The sequence below is a fragment of the Falco peregrinus genome, chromosome 3, assembly GCF_023634155.1.
Source record: "Falco peregrinus isolate bFalPer1 chromosome 3, bFalPer1.pri, whole genome shotgun sequence".
Classification (NCBI taxonomy): Eukaryota; Metazoa; Chordata; class Aves; order Falconiformes; family Falconidae; genus Falco; species Falco peregrinus.
In genome coordinates, this window is record NC_073723.1 from 60,066,583 (window position 1) to 60,090,024 (window position 23,442).

The 23,442-nt window shown below is 42.5% G+C and overlaps 1 protein-coding gene across 4 annotated transcripts in view; it reads right to left on the reverse strand.

Moving 5' to 3' along the window:
- The window catches only part of EPB41L3 (erythrocyte membrane protein band 4.1 like 3), a 143,182-nt gene that overhangs the window by 116,753 nt on the left and 2,987 nt on the right, over window positions 1-23,442 (reverse strand). Inside the window, exon 1 of one of the 4 annotated variants that reach the window (XM_027785295.2) lies at window positions 19,245-19,265. The exons of 2 other annotated variants lie outside the window; for them this stretch is intronic. The gene's annotated coding sequence lies outside the window, so the exon portion shown is untranslated. Of the gene's footprint in view, window positions 1-18,101; window positions 18,188-19,244; window positions 19,266-23,442 lie in introns of those variants that run through there. One more of the 4 variants, XM_027785293.2, reaches the window with a different exon arrangement.

Genomic DNA, 23,442 nt, shown 5'->3' on the forward strand with positions numbered 1-23,442 from the left:
ATGAACCTCCTGCAGAACTTGGGACGAGCTTTTCTATTTCTGTACTTGCAAAGCAAACGAATGAGATCTGTGGGGGTGAAGCATACTGCTAAAAAGGAAAAAAAAAATAATAATGCAAGGGTTTATTTGTCCTGGCTGATCTGCATTTACTCCCCTCATCACTATCAGCAGCAGAAGGAAGCTTTAGGTAGAATAAAAAAATAATAAAAAGATTGTGCAGCATAGTCCAGTTGCATCTCCTATGAAAACCAAAAAGAAGTCTGAAAACCTTTGCTGCCACTTCCCAGTGAAATATGGCCTCTCCTTTGGCAGGGGAAAAAAAACCCAAAACCTTAACTTCCCACTCTAGTTTGAAATTGGTGCAATGTACAGCAAAATAGGGTCCTGCCCAAAGACTGAAATTTATGGCATAAATGAAAAACCTCTGCAAGAGCCAGACAGCCCACGAGGCTCCCACCTACTTCAGGAAGCCCTGGGGCCACCCATGGCTGGAGTCAACCCCACGTCGGTTGTCGCATGAGAAGGACCTCTGCCATTTTTGCAGACGTGTTTTTCTCACAAGCATCATGGCAACGTGTCAGAAGAAGGTTTTGGTGTTAGTGGACAAGAGGCAACTTCTGCATCCCACACCAGATGAAACCACGTAACCATGGCAAAATACAGTACATTTTAAGCAAGTTAATGTTTCTGATTTACAGAGACACCACCATTGGATTTGAAGCACAGCAGGTTCATACATTATCCCTCCCGCAGCCCAGTGGCAGAGACTCCAGCGCCGTTACAAGCCATTTCAAAGCAGCTGGTGGATAAACAAAACACAGCTCCCGCAGCAGGCAGCCCCAGGCGTGGAGGGGCTGCTGCGCCATCGCAGATATTTCATCCGTGGTTACAGCCACCGGAGAACACGTCTCCGATTCATGGCAGGGAGGCCTCACTGAGCAGCCAAAACACTCCGGTCTGGTCATCAGCACTAACTGAGGGGAGGGAAAGGGTTATTTTGAAGTAGTGTAGCCTAGAGACTAAACTCAAGCCTCCTGAGTAGGAGGCTGGAGGATTATTCCACCTCAAAGCCATCTTTGTTTTCCTGAGTGCTTCCTAACCCACAAAGTGTATAAAATACATTGCCTCATAGCAGTGTAAGCATGATTTAGTTCTTCACTATTTAAAAGAAACAAACAACCAAAACCAACCAATCAAATAATTAAAAAAAAAACCAAACAAGAGTAAAGAGCTCTGCTGTTACTAAGAACAGAGATAACCCAACCCTACTCACCAATGGCATATACGGAATGAAAAATTCAGAGCACTCCGAATTTTGACACTTTCAGGATGAAATCTGTAAGTAAAAGGTGATCCCTTTGGACATTTTCTGCCCGCTCCTCTTAATGTGCTTGATAAAAACATCACTTGTATTACACAGAGCAAGAAGTCAGTCCAGAAAAGTCTACATGCAAGATGTGACTAAATGAGAAATATAACATCATCTAAGTCATTACAGCATTACATAAAGGGGAAAATATTTGTATATAAGGAAAAAAAATATTTTAAAAAAGTATTTGGAAAAGAACATGCAGTAACCATGGCCAGCAGCAGAGCTCTTTCACATTTACTTTTCTACAAAAGTCTTAACAGCAGTCTTTCACCAAAATTCACTTTCCTGTATAAATTCATTACTACTCTGAGATATGTATAAACTTGAGAAACAAAAATAATGTAACTCTTAAAGCAGACTAAAGAAGATGACCTCCACATTTTTTATTACAACTTTTCAAGTATACTCCTCACATCTCACAATCAATTTTATCTTCTTCTCCCACTTCCCTTTCCAGAATTCACATCACCAGGGATGGAATGCATATCATTTATCAATGTCACAGAAAATACCATTGCAACATATCTTCTTTGGGACAAAAAATAAAATTAAGGAAACACTATTAATTTTCCCAAAGGATAAACAGTGCCAGGCAGCACAAGCCAGTTGCCAGACCTGTCACAGTGGTAGAGGTTTTGAGGGTCTGCATCAAAACTGTAGGAATGCAAAAGCCTTGCCTATAGCCAGCTGGCTGCCCTAGGGTGATTGATCGCTCAACCAGATTACAGGAACAACAGACTGGGTTTTAAATCCCGATTTTGGTTCTAAACACCCACCCTTAATGTCAGCCTGGTACAACTGTAAAACACTTCATTAGGATTTGTGTTTCCATTAGGGAAAAAAAAAAATAAAAAAAAATAAAAAAAAAAATCAGTCATGCCTGTGGGAAGAGCAGCTGCACTTTGCCAGGACATCTGCTAAATCCAAGATTAAACTCAAGCCTCTTGCCACCTTGACTGACAAAACAGACTTTAGCACAACAGAAGTAGGAAGGAGAAAAAAGCCTTCATCTGGGTGACCCATGGAAATGACCCACGGATACATCTGTCCCACTCATATGTAATGGCACCTCCCTACATACATAGCCAGAACACAGCTGTGGAGGATATGACATTTTTTATTAGTCCTAATGTTTATTTTACTATTTGTCCATGCAAAGATAGCCTCCCTGTTCATATCTCATCAAATGCGTAATGAGCCAAATTATTCTCTACTACTGTAAATCGGTGAAGGTCCATTGATCTCATTATGGGAAAGCAATTTACACTTGCAAAGAGGGTGGGTGACTATTTCTGAATCAGGAAAGACAACAAAAATCCTAATCCTGGGGAGCCTAATTCAGGAACAAAATGGATATAGATTGCTGCCTTTTTTTCACCCAAACAGCTACATTTCTACCAAATATTCACAGTAAGAGTTAAATAGTTTTTAGAACAACTTACTGAGCTTCGGAGACTTTGACAACTCTCAGCAGTATTTGCAGAGCTGAATAAAGGCAGCCTCCTTCCCCTGCAAGGCCACCAGCGCCTGGGACTCACTTGGCATTTCTAAAGCATTCCTCCCTCCGTCCCTTACCGATGATAGCCAAGGCCACTGACCACCAGCCGCCCCATTCACCCTCTCCTCGGCAGCCACCATAGGTGACATCCACCAAATGCAAAGCAGAAACCTGCACAATACCTCTGCTAAGATAATTGCCAAAGCGTCTGGTGGACTACGCATGTGTTTTATAAATTTGGGGCAGGGGAGAGGATTCAGGAAGCAGTAAGAGACCCTAATCTCTCTGCCATGCATTGCCTTATACAAACTTTTTTTTTTAAAAAAAAAAAAAGGGGAGGGGAGGTGGGGGAAGAAGAAACACTTTAAAAAATAAACATCAGTGAACTTACTCTATGAACTGATGATTTGTTTACATTTCCTCTTGGTACAACATATGTCTTGCTAGGTAGGAAAAAACTCGTTTCAACATTGAGTTAAAGAAACTGCTTGTAAGCAAACAAATAGACAAGCTAGAAAATTGCTTCTTTCTGCATCGTGCATTAAACGCTCTAAAACATATGAATCTAAAGGCACCATTAGTTAATTGATATAATGAAGAGCTATTCTTACTGAATTTGATTATTTAATATACATAGATGTAGTCTTATCACAGAACTTCCAAACCAGCTCAGTAGAAGTTACTTAATTCTAGTAAACTTCACGCTGTGAATGCAAAAAAACCCCAAACTCACCAGAATTACTTCAATAGGCAAAACGTAGATTATTTGGCAGAACTAACTTCTCACATAAAATATTTTTTACAAATTGCTTGTACAGCTACTTTTGACTCCCATATTCATCTCAGAACAAGGCTGAAGAGATGCTGAAGACTGATGATTAGCTAGCAGGATTCCCTCCCAGTGGTCCCCCCAGATGGTTGTTACTGAGATGAGCTTGCTCTGCCAGGCAAGAGGCCATAGACATCACCCAGGATCTTATGGGTCTCTGGGGACAGGATCCTGGGAAAGCGAAAGTCAGCAGCAAACTGGGATTATTTTCTGAAGTGTCTTGTGCTGCTATGGCATTCTCCCATCGACTGCTGCTGCTCTGACCACCAGGCTCTGCTGAACTGTTACCTTCTCAGAGACTCACAAAAAGAGACAGGATGTCCCTCAGCTTAGTGCAGAGTACAATCTACCCCAAAGGGTGAGGAATGCCCTCACAGATCTCTAGCTAATAATAAACAATGATAATAACAACAACAACAACAATAATAAATCACTAGACTCAAAGCACACCACCTCAGATGGGGAAAGCATACGGAAGAAGCTGCAAAGACTGCAGAAAAGATCTCTCTGCCCCGGGTCCAAGAGCCCAGCCTCCTGCTGTTGGAAGTAAGGATGTCTGGATTTGATTAATAACTGCAAAATGCTATTCTCTGCTATGCAAGAGCCTGTTTATGTTATATTACTTTCATTATCAGGAGGAGGTATGTCACCACATGAAGGAGCAGCAGTTGCATCCCTCCCAAGTGCTGCTTCAAGGCAGGGCTCACAGCAGCGGCGTAGGGTCAGAGGCAGAGGTGGCTCCCAGCCCACAGCAGAGCAAGCGAGAGAAACCCATGGATGCCCAGCAAGCCCATAACCAGCAGCCACTGCTTTTCTCTGGATGTTCCCACAAAAGACAGCTTTAAGAAAAATAAAGCTCACAAGAGCCATTCCCTGAATTTGAGGTACTGGCCTGAAAACTTCACAGCTATTCTGGATATATTTTGTACAGCAGCCAGAGGAAAGGACAATCTAGAGAAGGGTAGCAGGCAAGATTTTTCTTTTTTGTTTAACAGAAAAAAAGAAGAAGAAAACATTGAAGGGAAGAGGGCTATACAGTATTTTATCAGCTGTCGTTCTGGAAGAATTGTCCAAGTGGAGGCAGAGCAAGAAGAGGGAGGTGAGGAGCTGGACCACAAACCTGAGACAGCGATGGCAGGAGTCGAGGAAAGGCTGTGCTTATGCTGGACAAGCACAGCTCTAAGCTAGAAACATGATACTATAGGAGAATTAATTTATCCAGAAAAGTCAAAATGATTGTGCAGTTTCTACCAGACATTCTGCAGCATGTTAGCATCATTTCCCTCGGTGACGGAAATAAAACCCGGCCCATCACTGGCTATCATTTAACCATGCTTAGAAAAAACACTTCCAGAAGCAAACCAGTGTAAGAGAAAGAAGCAGCACCTCCTGAGAAGGTGGAGGAGGAGATTGTCATCAGTAGTTGCAATATATTTATTCAATACACTAGTGGATCTTTATGTTACTGGCCAAAGTACAATTCTCACTTCAAAGCACAGTACTCCCACCATGGCTGAAAGGTGCATTTATCTAACATGTTACATAGGCAAAACAAATAATATAAAGTTAAGCCACTATACTTCAGTGTATTCATATTCAAAAACTCAAGAGAAATGTGGTATAATGAAAAAAATATTTACAGAATAAATGCAATGAGCCAGAAAACTAAGGATTCTCTTGCACCCAGACTTAAGAACAAATCCAACTGCATTAAAATGAAATAACAAAAATACCTTCCAGTAAATATGAACATTTGGAAAGTACAAATTAGTAGCCAAAATAATAACCTTATTACAATGATTTCCTTCTCCCCATGAGACATCATCTATATATCCAGGGTTGGCATCAGATATTCATTAAGGGCAGGGAACATTTTGTAGAGGTTAAACAGCAAAAGCTGTCTTTGGTGACCACTCTAGACAGTAATAGCAAGCCAGATGGCTCCACTTCAGGGATACTTCAAAGTCAATTCTCAGCCTATAACCAGAAGAAGCTGCAAGGCTTTCAAAGGAAAGTTTCTCAGACCCTTTTTTAAAATTCTAAATCAATTCAAAAGACCCATTCCAATAAGGTATCCCAACAGAAACAAGCTTTCTAGCGCTGCTCCTGAGGCCCTGGGCCTTGCTTTTCCATTTTGATTTCAGTCAGAAAGTTTCAACAGGTCTGCAGTCCTCTGTTTCAGCTTTGGGAGAGCCCCAAAAACCAGTAGGAGACAAACGAAAAGAGCTGGTAAATGCAAAGGTAGCATTTAAATTAGAAAAAGAAGGATTCAAGGGAAGAATGGGAAACATAAGTGACCATCCAGCCGCTTGCACGTCTGTGCAGAGAGCCACCTGCCTGACCGGTCCGGCACCCCATGCAGGTGCCCGGGGCAAGCAGGTGACCAGAAGGGCTGAGGGCAGCAGCAGGACAGCAGCCAAGCAGCACAGGGGTGAGGCAGCAGGCAGAGCCCTGCTGGAGCAAGGAGAGCACCATGAGAAGCACCCAGGCTCCCTGCAGCACGGCAGGAGGGCACGGAGGGACAGCCAGCCGGTGCTGGGCGCAGCAGTGAGGTGCCGTGTAGGACAGCAAGCTGAGGTCAAGAGCAGTTGATCACGCAGAGAAGGATGAGGTGGGGTGGTGGTGGGAGCGATCCAAAGGAGACATCTGTAAGTGGCAGGGTGGGGAAAAAAAGCATCTAACCGTTGCAACAAGTTACATGGCAAGGTGAGGGCAGGCAAACCCATGGCAAGACCTCAGCTGGAAAATACCCCACTGGGGAGTCGCAGGTACACTTCAGGGGAGAGACCTTTATTTGACAATAAAAGGGTTCCCAAATTCTGTCTCATCATTTCCTTTTTCTGGTGGTACAATAGGCAGTTCAAAGATTTTTCTTTCCTCTTTTTTTGCACCAAGCAGTAGGAATTTATTGGAAGCAATAATTTTGCATGATGGACTTGGGACATAATCCAACACACAATTATAAATCCGCTCAACTTCAAACATGTAAGGGGGCCTTCTGACATTAATGAGACTACTCACATACTCCGCCTCAAGCAAATGTGTAGTGTGTGCATGAACATTGCCTATTTTAACTTAAAATTCTTGATGACCTCTGCATCTTCTGCTTTACCTCCAGAATGCAACCCCTGTTTACACACACCCTTCCCTTATCTCTCTTCTTGCCGGTAGGCTTCAAGCAAGACTTTCCCTCCTTTTGTTTCTCCTCCCTTACACTGGAGATGTTGCAGCAAGCCATTTCAATAATACACACAGCAGTACCACTACAGCACCAGCAACACTACATTTTAAGCGTAAATTTTAAGCATAAAGCCATCAAAATACTACTACAACATATGTAAAGTTATCGATCAGGCTGATCTGTGGTGTAGTGCATTCAGGGATTTTACAAGGAACATTTCCTTTAAAAAAATAATAAAAAGATTATTTTATCTCAACAATAAAGTGGCAGATATTAGGATTTAATATAGGTCAGGAAGAAATGAAGCAATTCTCCCATACAAGTCTTCCTTTTTTAACTTATCAGATCTTTTAGTTTCTCTATACTTCCCCCCACCCTTTCTTCTTCCAGAAAAGGAAATACCAGTGCATTTCAGAACAGATGTTAACATCCTAATTTCCAAAAAACCTCAGAAGTGATGGTTTATTTCCTATGCAAAAACAAAAACCACGTTGGAATATGGCAGGTAAAATAAACCTAACCAGGAAGTAAAAAGCTACCACTCCTGCGCAGTTAGTATTGAACAGCTCCTGGGAGCTCTATAAATACACTTTGGTGACAATACCATCTCAAATATCTCACTCAGAAGCACCATTTATCAATACTGCATTTTTCCTGCTCTGATTGAGCTAGTTTGATGTAATGACAAAATTGATCTTTAAATATTCAAAACTCTGTGATTGCTGCACTTTTCTGAGAAGCGTATTTTTTTTAATTTTTCCTTGTACTGATAACATTTACATTTTCCTTCAGAATAAAAAGATTTGCCTTCACCGCTTCTGTTTGTAATTTGCTTTATTTTATCTCTTTCAACATTAAGCACAGCAAGGAAGAAATATTTGCATGCTGATGCAAATCAAAGCGTGAAAGCAATCAAATCAAACAAAAAGTAAAATCATCCCTGGTATTAATGAAATTCTTCTTCCCCTCTCACAACATTAATTCAGCATGTTCTTTTCCCCACCATTGACCAGCTGCCATTTCTTCCCTTAAGCAGAATTACCAAGAAAAATGAAACTTCAGGAATTCAACAGTGTATTGCGCGTTCTAAAAAAAAGTTATAAAACATTTTTTGATATGTGAGAATGTGTACCTTTTAATTGAGAAATTAAGATTATGTCCCCGCTTCTCTAGAATCAAAAGCTTTCAGGTAGGTCTTGCTCCTTTGTAATGTCAGAGCAAAGCAGACATTTAAGAGAAGAAGGAAAAGATCATTGCAAATATTACTGCATACTCCAGTCCAATCCAGTTTTATACTGCCACTTCCAAAGCAATCAGATCACAAGTAACTCCAACTAACCTCATACCTACTTTCGTAAGGAGAAAAGCTGCAAACATGCTTGGGCTTCAAGCATGAGGGACACTTATTGCAAGGGCAGGCAGTCTGGCAGAGCAAGCTAATAAAGCCTGGATTACGTGTAACTTGCAAAGTACCCCATAGGCAGAGAGTATTTTTTTGGCCATTGCATTACAAGGTATTATGTCAGAAAGCCGCCTTCTTGGGTTTTGTAACAAAATGAACCTCAAATTATTTTTATGGTGGGCATTTAGCTTTAATAATGCTATTTAAGATTAGATATTAAGTTATATAACTTGTGTCTTCAAACTGGGCAATTTCATTACTTTCTCCTATAAAAAGTGGCATTAATAACTAAGCTTTTAAATTGTTTTCCACCTAATAAGTAAGTGAGGCTAAAAGGCACTTGTCAGCACTGAAGAGCTGGATCCAGTCCCACAGTGGACATTAAGGATACAGATTAGATCATGCCAACAAAACACTTAAAGCAAAGGTTTTCCCTATTAGCTACAGCAATTTTTAAACTCAGATTCAGTAATATGGTTTTAATGATAGGTGAATGAGGTCAGACAAACAAGAAATTACATCAGCAACAGCAAGCAAATTCTTACCAATTTAACGTCTACAAATTAGAGCAAGCTTTCCTTCAGAAACAATTACTGTCTCTATAAGCACAGAAGAAACCAAAAGAAAATCACAATGTTGAACTTGTGAGAACAGAGCTACAATACAATGATGTTCACTGTTATTTCTTATGGGCATATTACGATGGAAGGATGTTAGCAGAACCATCTCTTCGTCAAGTAAAAAAGTAATTTAGTGACAAAAGCAACAGTTTAAGCCGTGAAACCAATCCTCTCAAACTCAGGACAGTGAAGTTGCCTTCCTGATTTCTCCTCTTCTAGTTTAAATTAATAGCCTCTTAGCAGCAAGTTTCTGGCTCATAAATTTCCAATGTCACATGCTACCGTGGCACAGACCCAATGGGTCAGGCAACTACCAAAGACATCAGTCCCTGGCAGAGAGGGAAGGGAGTTCAAGTCAGGTAGCCAGAACCAATGCAAGACTGTAAGTGCCGGCTAAGTCTGGCTCCCAAACCAGCGGGCTCAAGTTTGCACGGGGAAAAGATGGATGTGCAAGAGGTGAACATACGTCTACAGCAACACGGGTGCTGTGCCCACCACGCAGAGTAATGTTCAGGAGCAGACCATACCATGGTCTGAAATACGGATCTAAATTAAGGGTCTTGTCTTCTTAGCAGCCTTCATCTAGTTAGTTGATGCATTAGTATATTCTCTTTCTCCCAAAATACACTGCCTAGCCCTTCAATTAGCTGATGCCAACTACCTGCTCTTACTATCTACTTCCACAGTGCATTGTGTATCTGCTGCCTCTACCACAAAAGAAAACACAGATGGCTCATAAATGATTTTATACCTTAATTTTACTTGGACATACTGAGTCCAAAATAGTCATTTCTTCATAATATTCTACCTGTCCTTCCCCACCCTGCCCTTTATTTATAGCTTTCTTTTTCTTTCAGGTAAAATAGGCCAGTACTAATTACATCATCTTCAGGATCTGCACTACTTGAAGCCATGAATCACTTCTGCTCTTTTCCACTCCCTGTCTCTATTTTAGCACTTTCCTCCTCTAATAGGGCAACGGAAGCGATCAAAAAGCTCCAGACCTGATTTTCATGTGCCAGAACCACCTTTCCAACCTCACGTTCTCAAGACTATGCTTTTCTTAATTGCCGCCATAAACTCTGCAACAGCCTTCCCAAGTGCAGCAAAGCATCTCCTCTAGATTACCCTCAACTCTGCCATTCTGAAGTGCAGAGGGATTATTCGGCATTTGCTTTGTCACTTTAGGCTCTTCTATGCTCAGCAGAGGGACTTGGTGGACACAGCAACACCCTTTATTTACGAGCTTCCCCTGGTGCCGCCACCTCCTTGCCTGCAGTTTGGCACCATGACCAAGTCCAGCCTTCCTGAGGTTTGTCCCTCCTCCACTGAGCTTCACCACGAGCAATCTCGGACACAGCTGGGAGGTGCTGGTGCAGCTGTGCTGTAGGGCCATACTGGGGGAAGGGGACACCTCTTCGGGGACCCTCCCACCCCTGCCAGTGCCACAGCAAGCCAGCTCCCTTTGCCGTGAGACACCACCACCGTGACCACCAGCGGTGTCAGACATGGCAAGCATGGATTCAAAGCCCACCTCTCACAGATTCAAAGCAAGAACATGAGGAAGGCATCCTATCCCGCTGCCTGATGGGTGACAACAAAAACCACCTGTAAGGCCTCTGTCACCAGCTTTAGCCTCAGCTAGAAGTACCCCGTGGGCTACTATGCAAACCAGTTTCTAGGTGGTGCAGTGTTTGAGCTGACAGTACCATATTACCAGGCACTCCACAAAGGAAAATATTGCCCTGCCTTTTTGACCTGTAGCTTTACAAATAGGTTTTAAAGGCCTAGCAGTAGTTTAGATTTGGACAAAATTCAATTTTCTTTACAGAGAGAAAAGGGTTTTTACAGGATTGAAGGGAAACAGAGGTATACCCAAGCTTTGTTTAGAAACTGCAGTGTAGCCACTGCTTCTAAATAGGTAATTAAAAAAAACAAACACCACAGGGTATCTAGTGATCTATCGGATCACTGGAAGACCCAGAGGCCTCAGGTAACAAACTTAGGTTTGTTTTCATTGTCCACTCCAAGAGAAATGTGAAATTAACTAATACGGGAAAGTAAACTGGATTTAACAATGCATTTTGTGGGTTTGGGCTTTTTTAAAATGCAACAGATAAAGAAATGGGTGGGGTTTTTTGCCTACAGAAGACTGTATTTAATAGCAAAATAGTCCAGATGAGCCAGCAGATCGACCCCAACACTACTGTCTCTGTGGGGTGGACAGACTAAGTCTATGCCTATATGGGAAGATTAGAGGTTGCCAAATACACCAGTGGCTCAAAAGCAAAACCAAATAATAATCTATGAGTTGCCAAAAAAGCATGTGTACCTATACATACTCAAGCACCCCCACACAACTGCTGGCTGCCTTCCTTTGCCAAATGAAGCAGCACAGTCCAATGCTGGGAGGCTCTGGGGGATGTGCCCCATGCTCTGCAGGGTTTCACTGCCTACATCCCACTGCCACGGGTGCCCTCTTTGGCCACTGCTCCCGAGCCCCGCGCTGCAGATATGCAGGCACCCCAGCACCCTACTGCAACAGCTCCCTGTTTTCATGTGGCCGAGGCAGCCATCGCGGCTCCCTCCTGGCACCAGATGTTTCCCATTAACTTTGTCCACGCTCTAGCTCACAAGTGTCAACTGGAAAGCCTAAACCCCAAATATTTCACAGATGAAAAAACAACGGGCTCTTTGCCAGAGACATGGGACTGGATCCCAGCCCCTGCTCTACACTGCTCCAGCAACTGGCAGAAAACCAGCCAAAAGCTATATTGGGATTTGGGTTGGGGATCACCCTCCGCCTTTGCAAGGGGCAGGCACCTCTGCAGCTCTTCAGCCCCCAGCCCTCAAGGTAAGTGACCACAGGGGCAAGTCACACATCCCCACCCTGCCTCCGAGTTGCAGCAAAGGTCTGCAGTGTCCCTGCGCAGCCAGGGACTGGTGGCTCAGGCATGCAGCCACACTCATCCTGGCCACGGTGCCTGCCTGCCTCTTTCCTCATCAGTCTCAAAGCATGGTTGCAAGGTGCCATAGAGCTCTGGCTAAAAGTTTGTTAATGTGGCCTCAAATCTCCCTTTAATTAGAGGAAAAAAAATGCAACTAGACAAAACCTCTCTGTACCGATTATTGAATATAGTCCTCAGTACAAGTTTTCCTCACTGCAGATTTGCTGCTGTGCCCTCAACTAAACATTGCGGAGTCCCAGCTTCTTCAGTTCGGACTGTAAAAGGTCAGTGGAGAAGGCAAATCTGTGATCTGTCTTAAGTACTTAAACTTTCCCAGTTTGATCCACTTTCAACAACAACAAAAAATAGAAGTTGCTTAGATTAATTAACACCACCTTGAACATATGAATTTTTTTTTCTTCATGCTTCTTGTCTTCTGTTTCACAGCATTATTTATCATCAGGGCACTAGAAACATGAGACAGTAACTATCAAATACTTTTCTATATTAGTTTAAATCAGACCAAAATCTGATATCCCTTTTAATAGTAATAAAAAAAAAAGAAGCACCCTTTATCAGAGGATTATGTGTTACAAAAACTGAAATACTAAGAAAACATAAGTAAAAATAAAGTGCAGAATCCCACACGCTTTCTTTAGAGAAGCATTACATATTGGAAAACTATTCTGTTGACTGGATATTAATATCCAGTCCACATTTCAAAGTTTATTACTTCTTAAAAGAACTCCACAATTAGCTTTCTAATTCTGATTTTATAGATGAACATGCTGGTTTCTAACATGCCACATCAAATAGTGTGAGAGTATATATAGGAGCTAACCACAAAATATTCCAGGATCACATAATTGCCATGCTGGTTTAATTTCTTTTTAGCCATGTGCCATTTCATAAAAGGATTATTTTAGTTTCAAGTGCATGTGCAAGACATACAGAGTGCTTCAGGTTGCCATTCCCATACTGACTGTATCGAGAACCGTCTCATTCCAGATAATCATCAACGAAAGCGATGCCTATCCCAATTCCTCCTCTATGTCCTTTATCCACACTGCAAGGGCATTCAAGCAAAGGAGCTGGCGTCCAGCCTAATCTTAAATTTAAACACTAGATGGAGCCCACTTCCCAAGACTGAAAAATAAAAGCTCTTGCAGCAAATTTTTACCAGCCTTTGGGCAATGTCTGGCCGTGCATAAACATGACAGAACTCAAACTGCTGCGGTGACTGCCGCTACTGCAAAACACACACACCGGCCAGCAATTATCTTTCTGCATAAAGAGGCAGGCTTTAAAACTGGGTGACTTCAGAAGAATTTCTATTCCTCTACAGATAACATGAGCTTGGTGCAAAAGACCTGCAATACTGGGATAAGCTAGGCACATAAGGATTTTTTAAGTACCATATGACAAACATAATGCTGGGTTGAGAGAACAACGACTGAGTGATCTCTATTTTGACAATAAGCTCTACTGATTCTGACTATGAGAACCATGCACACATAAATTTATATTAAATAGGAAGAATCCTTTTTCAGTTGGTTTGAATTAGTTCTAACAAGAAAGCTCATTTGTGGTGTTTGATAAAATGCCATCTCTCCCCAAATGAAACATACCACATGTTTAACTAGAGATAAGCGAGCTTTGGTGTTAAAAATAGGATGCAACACCAAACCTCAGTACAACTGTTCTGGTGAGAAAGAATTTTTTATGTTTTATTTAAAAAAAAAAAAAAAAAAGAGCGTGCCAAGTTGCCAAGATCCAACTTGAACAGCCTCACAGTTACTGGAGAAATCCATTTCTCTCAGGCTCCACCACAAACAACTGCCACTTCTGCAGGGTTTTGGCCACGCTCTGGACTGGCTCCTCAATGCAAAGGGCAGGCAGAAATCGCAGGTGGACAACCCTTGGCCATTCCTTAGCTTTCTGAAGGACATGCTCGCAGAAACAGCTAAAAGCCAAGCAGACAATAAAGTTGTGCAAAACCTCCGATGCAATTCCCAGCAACACAATTCTGCTGACGGCCAAGCTATGGCTGTTAACCTTTGCTCAGTCTGGCCCGCTGCCTTCACCTCACTCTTTTCCTAACAAACCTATGATAATAGCTTCATCAAGGTTAAGATAAGCACAAAGGCAGTTAGCTTTACCACAGAGTACCACCTTCTGCTCACAAACAGGGACCCATCCTGCTCAAACAAAATTAACCACAGTAACCCAACTTGCCTTAGGACATTTTCTGAATCACCTGGGAGGGGAGGTGAAGGGAGTTATTACTAACCACCAACTCGGATCCTAACAGCAACTTCCAAGAAGGAAAAATACAGTGCCTATGAAGAAAGGTGCAAGTTTTCCCCGAAAGGGTTCTACTCCTCATTTCCATGGAAGTTCTACACATCACATTTGCTTGGTTCCACATCCCTGTGGATGAAAGCTGGTCTCCAGGGTCTCACAGATTACTGCTGTGATGCTTTGAAACTGAGCAAAGGTCTTCAAATATTTCTGTTGCTAGGAGATCGGGGCTTGTACTCAAGACCACGCTGATGAGCAAGTGCTCAACTCCACCAAAGAGCATGCACAAGACAGTGCTCACATCTGCCTGCACTGTTCATCAAACCCGGGGCTTGCGAGCAAACACGCTGCTCCCATAAAAGCAGCAGGCTTTCCAGCTGTAGCCAGCGTACAGTCAGCTCAAACATTAATACTTCTGTTTATGAATATCCCAGTTCAGTCCTATTACCTTAGGTATGTTTTCCAATACACCTAACAGAACACGTATGCACTCTCAGAAGGGTGGATCAATTTGTGTCTTGGTTTTGTGTTGTGGTTTTTTTAAGCAGTGGGTATAGCAAGCACCTAACATTTCTTTTAAAAGCAAATCTGAAAATAATTAGCATTTGTTTGGCACTTGACCTAAAACCAGAAAAACACACCCATTTACTTCCAAAAGCTTTTGGTTCAATAAAACAGGGACTTTATTAGCAGGAAGAGTATCTCACCAACCACACAAATTGAGTGTCAGCAAAAGGAGGAGACAATCGAAGTACCAGCCACAGTTGCAGGTTTGACTAAATAGTAATGTTTAACTACTTCCTTATCACAATCTGCCTGTACAACTATAATTTAGGAACCTTTGCCACTGTAATTTTCTCTGCTTCATTTTCTTTACAGCTATGCTTTTATGTGTCAGGCTAAATACTTGTTCATCAGCACTATTATCCATGCAACAACTGAAAATGAACGGCTAGGGGAAAAAACAGAAAAGCAGAAATACAAAGGCTTTGCATACGTATAAAAAAATCAAAATAAAAATCAAATTACCCAGTGTAGTATTTGAGGCTGGAGGAAAAGCAGACAAAGTCACGATAGCATCGTCAACGTAACTCTGAAGATAGTTACTGTGCAGGCACACGGAGCAGCGTGGTTACAGTCAAGGTAAAGTTAAGGTTAAAATCTAAAGCTTTTAGTTTCTCACAGCAATAACCCTGATGGCTTTCAGCCTCTGAATATGGAAGGGACAAGACACTGTGGCATAGCAACCTCACCCACTAACCACACTGACCACAGCTGGAGCACAACAGGCAAGAATTACAGTTCACTTGCTATGTGGGTGGAAGCAGACAGGACAGTGCTAAAAAAAGCACAAAAGTAAGTGAAAGCCTTTGAAATCTCACTTGGAGTTACTAACTGTACCCTTCCCTATTCCCCTGTATTGCTTCCCAACACAAAGAAGGAGAGTCAATCTGTAAATTAAATTAACTCCCTTCCGGGAGGAAAGAAAAATCAAGCCAACAAAACCAGAAATACAACAGAAAAACTGAGATCAGGTTAAACAAATTCATTCACTTGTGCGTTCATAAGCTACATCCTACTAATAGTGCACTTTGCATACTCTTAAGTTTGCTTTCAAGCGTCCCCCGGACTAACTCCATTGTTGCAGGCTTTCTTCCCAAAAACGCAAAGGATCACTCAGGGTAGGGGGGTGTCTGAACCATCAGCAGCCCTTTGCTCCTTCAGAAGCCACTGTGGTCATCTCTGACCCCGCTCACGCTTCTCTTTATAGGCTCACCCATTTCACCCTGCAAGGCTGCCTTGGTATCTAGACCACTTCTCTCTCCACGCCCCCTCTACAGGAGCTCTGTTAGGCTTCACATCATCACCCATAAGCACCCAGCTCGCCTTGGGGAACTGACTCCTGTTCAGTCCGAGCACCTAGCTCGCCTTAGGGAACTGACTCCTGTTCAGTCCAACCAACCACCCATTTTAATCTGCCTCCTGTTCACACTGCCACATATATTTTTGAAGGGCTGGGGATAGCCATAGCCCAACGCTTAAAAAAAAAACCAACACACAAAACACAAACAAGCTACACAAAAAAAAACCCAAAGACTGGAAGCCTTCTACGTGAAGAATCTAGTTCTCCTGAAGTCTGCTGCTACGAGGTGAAGCTTGTAAACAAAAGTCAACTGATTACTTCTGAAATTTTGGAAACTAGCAATACAGCTACTGTTGGTGTAAAACAAGTAGCGTATAGTTTAGAATGTATGTGCTGCTGCACTTCAGAAGCAGCAAGTCGTGGGTTTTAATTGCTTTGCACCATTAAAAACCAAAACAACAAACACTGAGCGATGGCCCCAGATGGCACTCCAGAACAAGCCCAGGCAGATGCTGCATTCCTCCTGCTACAACAGCCACCACCAGCCTTGCCATTATCACAGCACCCTCTACGACCCTGCCACTCTACTCTTCTTCCAAGCATGAAGGCCCCTCTAAATTCAAGTGGGTTTTAATGGATCACAGGACAATTCAGGCTAGGAGAGACCTCTGGAGGTGTCTGGGTCAGCCTCCTGCTCCAAGCAGGGCCAGCTAAAAGATCCAACTGGGTTGTTCAAGGCTTTGTCCAGTCACATCTTGAAACCCCCCCAAGGATGGAGACGGCAGAGCCTCCCTGGGCAACCTGTGCCCCTGGCTGGCCAGCCAGCTGTCCCTGGGGTGAAAAACTGTCTCCCTGTAACCAGTGTGAACCTCTTTTGTTTGAGCTGGTGCCCACTGTCTCTTGCCCTTCCACCATACACCGCTGGGAAGAGTCTGGAGTGACATCAGTTCTGCTCTTTTAGTGGAAGGAAATGAAATAATTCCTTATACTTTTAGCTCTGGTATTTATCTGTTCATGCAAAGTACGCTTTGCTCTTTGATTTAGATTACTGTTTCAGATTTTAACTTTGCTAACTGCATTTGCCAAAAAAAAAAAAAAATCAAACCAGAGTGAAAGTGAAAAATAAGTCTAAGAATAAACCTTGGGTGGAAATGCTCATCCATGTGATCACATCAAACTTCCCCTGATGTGCTGTGGTGATGGCAGCACTTCAGCACTCATATTACTGCATTTCCAGACATTAAAGCGGCATCTCTTTATATAGGTGCAACACAAGAGCAAATTCTTCACGTACATTACAAAATAGGCTAAAAAAAAGCAAGATACATGCTGAAGCAAAGCCATGAGAAATGCACTCTGCTAGTTTTCAGACTCAAAGAATTTTGGGTAGTATGTCCATCACAGTAAACATGCATTGCTGCTGTTCCTGGGCGCACGAGCTATTACTCTCTCAGGCTGATCAAGACTTCTTAGCACATCAAAGCATGGCAATCTGAAGCAGCAGTTCACTTACAGACCCTACTGCTACCCAGCTACCAAATTACCACATACCAGTCATACAGAACGCTTCTCAACTGCACTCCTAAGCCACACTGCTGAGGAATAAAAGGTATATAACTGGAAGTAAGAGAGGAGGAAAATGCAGCCACGCAACAGATGTTCCATCCTGCCTGAAAGGTCATATGAAATGTGATTAGTGCCATTATCCTCCAGGACTCTGAATATTGCCTTGAGACAAGAGCTTTCCGGCATAAGCTATGGATCAATAAAAAGGATTAAGCAGCAATACTCTGGAAACGCTCAAAAGCAAAATATCAAGTTTCATCTCAGATTTCTCCAAAGCTGTGTCTGAGAAGAAACTCTGAAGTTTAAGAACCATCTTTTGGTCTCATGCTCTTTGCATCACTGCAAGACGCAGGTGCCATAGATTGTGCGTGTTCAAGAGACTGAAAAGAAAGGAGAGGGGGAGAGGTGATGCCAAACACCATCCCCTCCCCCACCTGAAGAGGTGTGCACCAGCTAAACCCGGCTGCAATCTGTCAGAGAGCAGCCAGCACCCAGCCCCACACGCACTCCCATGCCTTACCCAGGACGGGACCACCACTGCATGGGGACACTCGCATCTCCCTGGGACAGGACGGGCTGCCAACACCATGCCCACACCGTATTTGCCTTCTCCCTCAAATCTTACGGCTGTGCATAAGGGAGGTTGCCACCACACAGGTGAGAGGTGAAGCAAGTTGTTTTCCTTAATTGAGCCTATTAGTAGTAACAAGTCACTCCTGCTAGGTCTAAATAGCTCAGAGATAAATCCCAAGGCTTCTAAGCTGCCAACCACCTCCAGTCAGTGCTCAGAGGCAGCTTTACTCCTACAGACAACACTGGGTGAATACCGCCACCTCCAACTGTGCCTCTTGGAGCAGATCTCTGGCTGATATGTTTGCAGCAAATGTTTTCCCTGCAGCTGTCCAGTCATCTTTAATTGAAAGTCCAAAGTGCCAGAGCCGCCTCCTCAGGGAGCAACAGCAGGTACTCCTAGACTGGTATTCTGCAGGTCAGCTGTCTGCACACCAGTAAAGACTATGACCCTGAAAGAGCTCTGTGCCTCTCTTTCCTTCCCCCCCCCCCCCCTTTTAATTTAAAGAAAAAAGATCTCACCAGAGACTACTTGGGATGGAAATTCTTTTCACAGAAAAGTCTGGTACAATATTTAACGCAAACACACCATCAACGCATCATCTCTTAAAGTTCACACCACAGGCAACACTGGTATTAGGAAAAGCAAAGAGAACCACACAGAGCTTTTCTGAAAAGCCATCCAATGAATTAATCATTTTCTGTCTGAACTATTCACAGAAACAACTGTTTCTGTTGAATAAGCCAGGAATAAAAAATAAAAATGTTCTAAGTTGTTGCTTCACAGTGTGTCTTACAGAAAAGTAATTTAAGTTATTACAAAAGCAATAACACTCAATCTCATAAAATTACACTATTTCAAATTAATCCACTGCGTGTTAATTCCTTCACCTTTGCCAAAAATAAAACAGAATAAGAAAAACCTACTCCATCAAAAAAGAAAGTTGAAATTCAGTAAGTTTTGCCTGTTGCTTCCATAAAACCAACACCATAAAAACACTTAGCTTTCACCAAGCCCAACTTCCAAGAAATAATACTCCACCTCTTTCTCCCAAGCAAGCACAAGTAAGTGAAACTCATTTTGCAGACTCACCAAAATCGTCCATATTCCAGGAGGCAGCCATTTTTCCAGTTTGCAAAGTCCACCGTTGCAGCATGGTTACAGCAATCAGCAGGAAAATAGGGAAAAAAAAAAAAGAAAAAAAGACTCTTGAGATTCAATGTACACTTCAATGTACACTACAACACTACTGTTTTCTGTAAAGTCTGTATTACAGAATAGTTTCAGATAACTCATTAAATGGACTGAACATACACCCACAACACTAACTTACTTTAAAAAAACAACAGCACAATAGCAATGTCATATTAATAAAAGAACAATAATTACCGTCTAAGAAAGCTCTGGCAAGACTGCCCTCATAAGGAAGATTTTGTGAGAGGGGAAAAATATATATTTTTTAAAAAGTCAGATCTTTTACTGTACCTACCCCCATCAGGCTGTAACAGGTGGGCAACATCACATACAGAAAAGGTATATTATTTTCTCATACTGCTGACATTTTTAAATCCTTGATGAGGAGATTTAACATTCGGCAAAGTAGTCAAAAACTGCCACAGGCCACAGCAACTGCTCATCTTCAGAATTCTCAATCAAGGATGGGGAATTGATAATTTATTCTTTGCAATTAAGGGGGCTTGCAGCCCACCTCACAGCTATCTACACATGGTTACACATCTGCAAACTGTCAACAATACCCAAGCTGAAGTAACAATTTTTTTGATGTGGACCTCAAACAGTGTCCAGGTGACTAAACCCAGTGTCACTCCTCCTAATAAAAAGCCAAAGAATGAATTTTACAGCTTTTCCAGGCTCAGCACTGATTTCTTTCGGCAACAGCTCCAAAATGTTTAACAAACTCAGCATTAGTTTCTTTGCCTTTTTGTTTGGTGGTTTCTCTTATTATTACTCCTTTGGAGTGGGAATGCTTCAAAGACATCTGAACAAAATGCCAGTTGCTATGGGTTAACCCAAACAAATTGCACATGTGCACGTAACAGCAGCAGAAGGCATGCTCTTCTTTTGACCAGAGAAGCCAACTGCATTTGCTAGTTAAAGTCCTGGGTGCAGAGACACCAGATGAGGAGAGTGCTGGAGCCTGCAGTGGAGAGAAGGCGGTGGCAGCGAAGGAAACGCTGCCATCTTATTCCAGCAGCGATGTAACCACCAGACTGACCATTATGCAAATAGATGCCAAGAGGCCAAAGGTCATTGCAAAATCTCTTGCAATAGATTGGGAGATCTTCCTATTTCATGTTTTGACCATCCCAATTCTTCAAACCAACTGTTCTCAGGAATACAGACACGGCCACAACTCGGCAATCTTCTGCCGGGTCCCAGCAAAGGGGCCTGGGGCCAGGGCAGCACTTTGGCCTCCAGAAACCCCAAGGCAGTGTAGGAGGGCAGTGAGCCACCTGCACAGGCCTTAGCACGGTTTGGTTTTGATCCCTGTAGAAACCTTGCCATACGAAGGAAAAATTTATCTGTTGGTGTCAAAAAGGAAAACATAATTGGCACAGTCAACTAATTTGCAGCCCCCTACAGATAACAGCTGATGAGTTACCTCCTCCTCTGTCTCCATGGCCCATTAATAAGACAGCACGAAAGACTGCAGAAGATGGATGATGATTACTCATGTATTTACCACTTTGTTAGCGAGCAACTTTTTTTTTTTTTTAGAACTGCTTTTACCAAAGGCGCCTTTCCAACACCTTCATCTGCAGAATATTGGAGAGGAAAGGGAAGAGATTGCAAAAGATTTGTCTTCATTTCTGATTTCTCTTGTCAGTCTTGTGAACTGCAGTCCTTCCCCAGAGATGAGACCATGCACCACTACTGTCAGTGCGACTGCAGCTACAGATTGCCCTCAAGATATTACCTGCCTTTCCCTCTGCAAGGGAAGCTGACAGTACTGGGAAGACATCTTTACCGGAGCAGACAACTCCAAGATACTCCCAAGGACTGTAATAGCCATTGGGTGATCTGACTAAACACAGGACTTCAAATTAAAGAAAGTAAGAATGGTGGCATGGAACATTAATGAACTTATCACGAGATGAGAGAGATCAAGAGGTCACAGGGAAGTAGATGCTGAATAGGTAGAGACACTGGGAAACGTGGTGTGCAAAAAAAGGAGGAAGGAACAAAATGAGAGTAGGAATGACTCAAAACAGGCAGAATTCAAGCATGAGAGCTGCTGAAATAGTTTACTTAGGATGGGGAGGGGAAGAGAGAGAGGGATAGTAGTGCAGCATCCCCATCGACTGTACTGCGTATGCATTTCTGAGTGAGAACAGGTGATTGTTGAAGTTTGACACATTATAAGGGGCAGCTTTCCATTAGCACCTCAGAAGGTTTGGGGGCAGGAAATCACAATATGCCGTGATGGGATGGATGAATGGATTGGATTTAAATTGCCTTGAGCACTGCAGCAGCATCCACTGCCTACACTACATGCTAGTTGCTTGTGTCAGAGTCAGGAGCGATACATTAGAGCAAGACCACAGAGACATTTTTCATTCCCCCTGCTCCTCTTCACATGCTATTTTGGCATGACACTGGTTATGAAACTGAAAATGTTGGTTCAGCTTCAGGCAGCAATTTCAGGGTCAATTGCTTCTTCACCAGACACTGAAATCACAATTTTTCAAGTATCAAATTAACTGTGAATGTTTTGGGGAACAGTGAACTTTAGTAGTACATTATTACTGTGAGTCCCCCTCCTCAAAAATTTATCTTGTAATCCCTCTTGATATGCCAGGTGCCTTTTTTTTTTTTTCTAGAATTGCACTTTAAGATGAACTCTGCAGTTACACTGCTTCCTTTTTGTTCCATCAACTCATTCCTGACTGTTACGTACTCTCCAGTGTACAGCTCTCGAGTGGTGGAAGACACTTGCAAAACCAAGTGAAACATTTTCTCCATTTACCACAAAAGCACATCAATATAGGTTTTCCAGCTGAAAGCTTTTGAAAGTTTCCTCAAAACTTTTATGGTTCAGCTTGGACCCATTCCTAATCCACAGGCAGGGTAAAAGACTCATCTGGCACCAGTGTACCACAAATTATATAAACAATAAAGCCTTAATGAGGTTAGCTGTCCAAAAAAACAGAGCTATGCATCTTCCCCTAATACTGACAGTACAATACAGAACAACTACAAGCTTTGATGCTGCAACTGATTTCACTCTGGATACAGCTGAATCACACTGGTACTTAAACAGCATCCCAGCCAATGCTCCACCAAGCTAGGAAAGATAGAAACTAATGGAAATTGGAAAGCCATTGCTGGGGGATGAGGTCAGATTTGGATTTATGATGTCACCTGCCAAGGGAAATTCTAGGACATAATCAAACTTTAATATTTCACTCTCCTATGCAAACATTATTGAAGCGTGAATATGAAAAAGTATTCTTTAAAAACTGAAAACACCATCCAGCAATATCCTTCAAATTCTATACAACTTCAGCTAATCTAAATGAGAGGTGCTATTTTTCATATCAAAATGGGATGCTCATAAACTACGGAAATAAGACAGTTGACATGAGAAATTATGAAATCAGCAGTGTTATGGAGATTTAACATTTAAGTGATACATAACATAAAGCTGAGTTTGGTTTCTTCGATCTCCATTTCAGGTCTACAGCCCTACCTCCACTGCTTGCTATCTGACCGTTGAGACAACTGTGAAAGCTTATCACGTCTCACAAGCAATAAGCTACACAACCGAAAATTCCCAGTTGCTTTCAGTAAAGCAAAGGCAGCATTAAACATCAGGAGTATCAAAATCACCCCTCTGCCCTTGCCATGCAAAACCCAAGCACTATTTGTTTCACAAAACACAAGCTGTGGTAACTCCTCCGACAGTGAGGAACTTCAGGTCTTAGCAACGTTTCATCGGTTCACCCAAGAACATCTCTATGAAAAAAGCATACACCGATATTTAATGAACATAGTACGCATATGGATACACATAGAAATACACACATAGATATATAAATTACACTTATTTTATATAGATCGTGCTCATCACCCAGCAGGTGGCACTCGTACCACGAGCTCCAGAGGCTGGAGCACGGTGGGAGGCTGTCAGCAGGCACTACTCTACAGGAGGCACCATCTTCCTGAAAGCTAAAACCACCATGTGCACAGAGATGTCCACCATCCTTCTGCAAGACCTGAAGTGTCAAGTCCAGAATCCAGGCCAAAATCCCATTAAGCTTACTGGCCA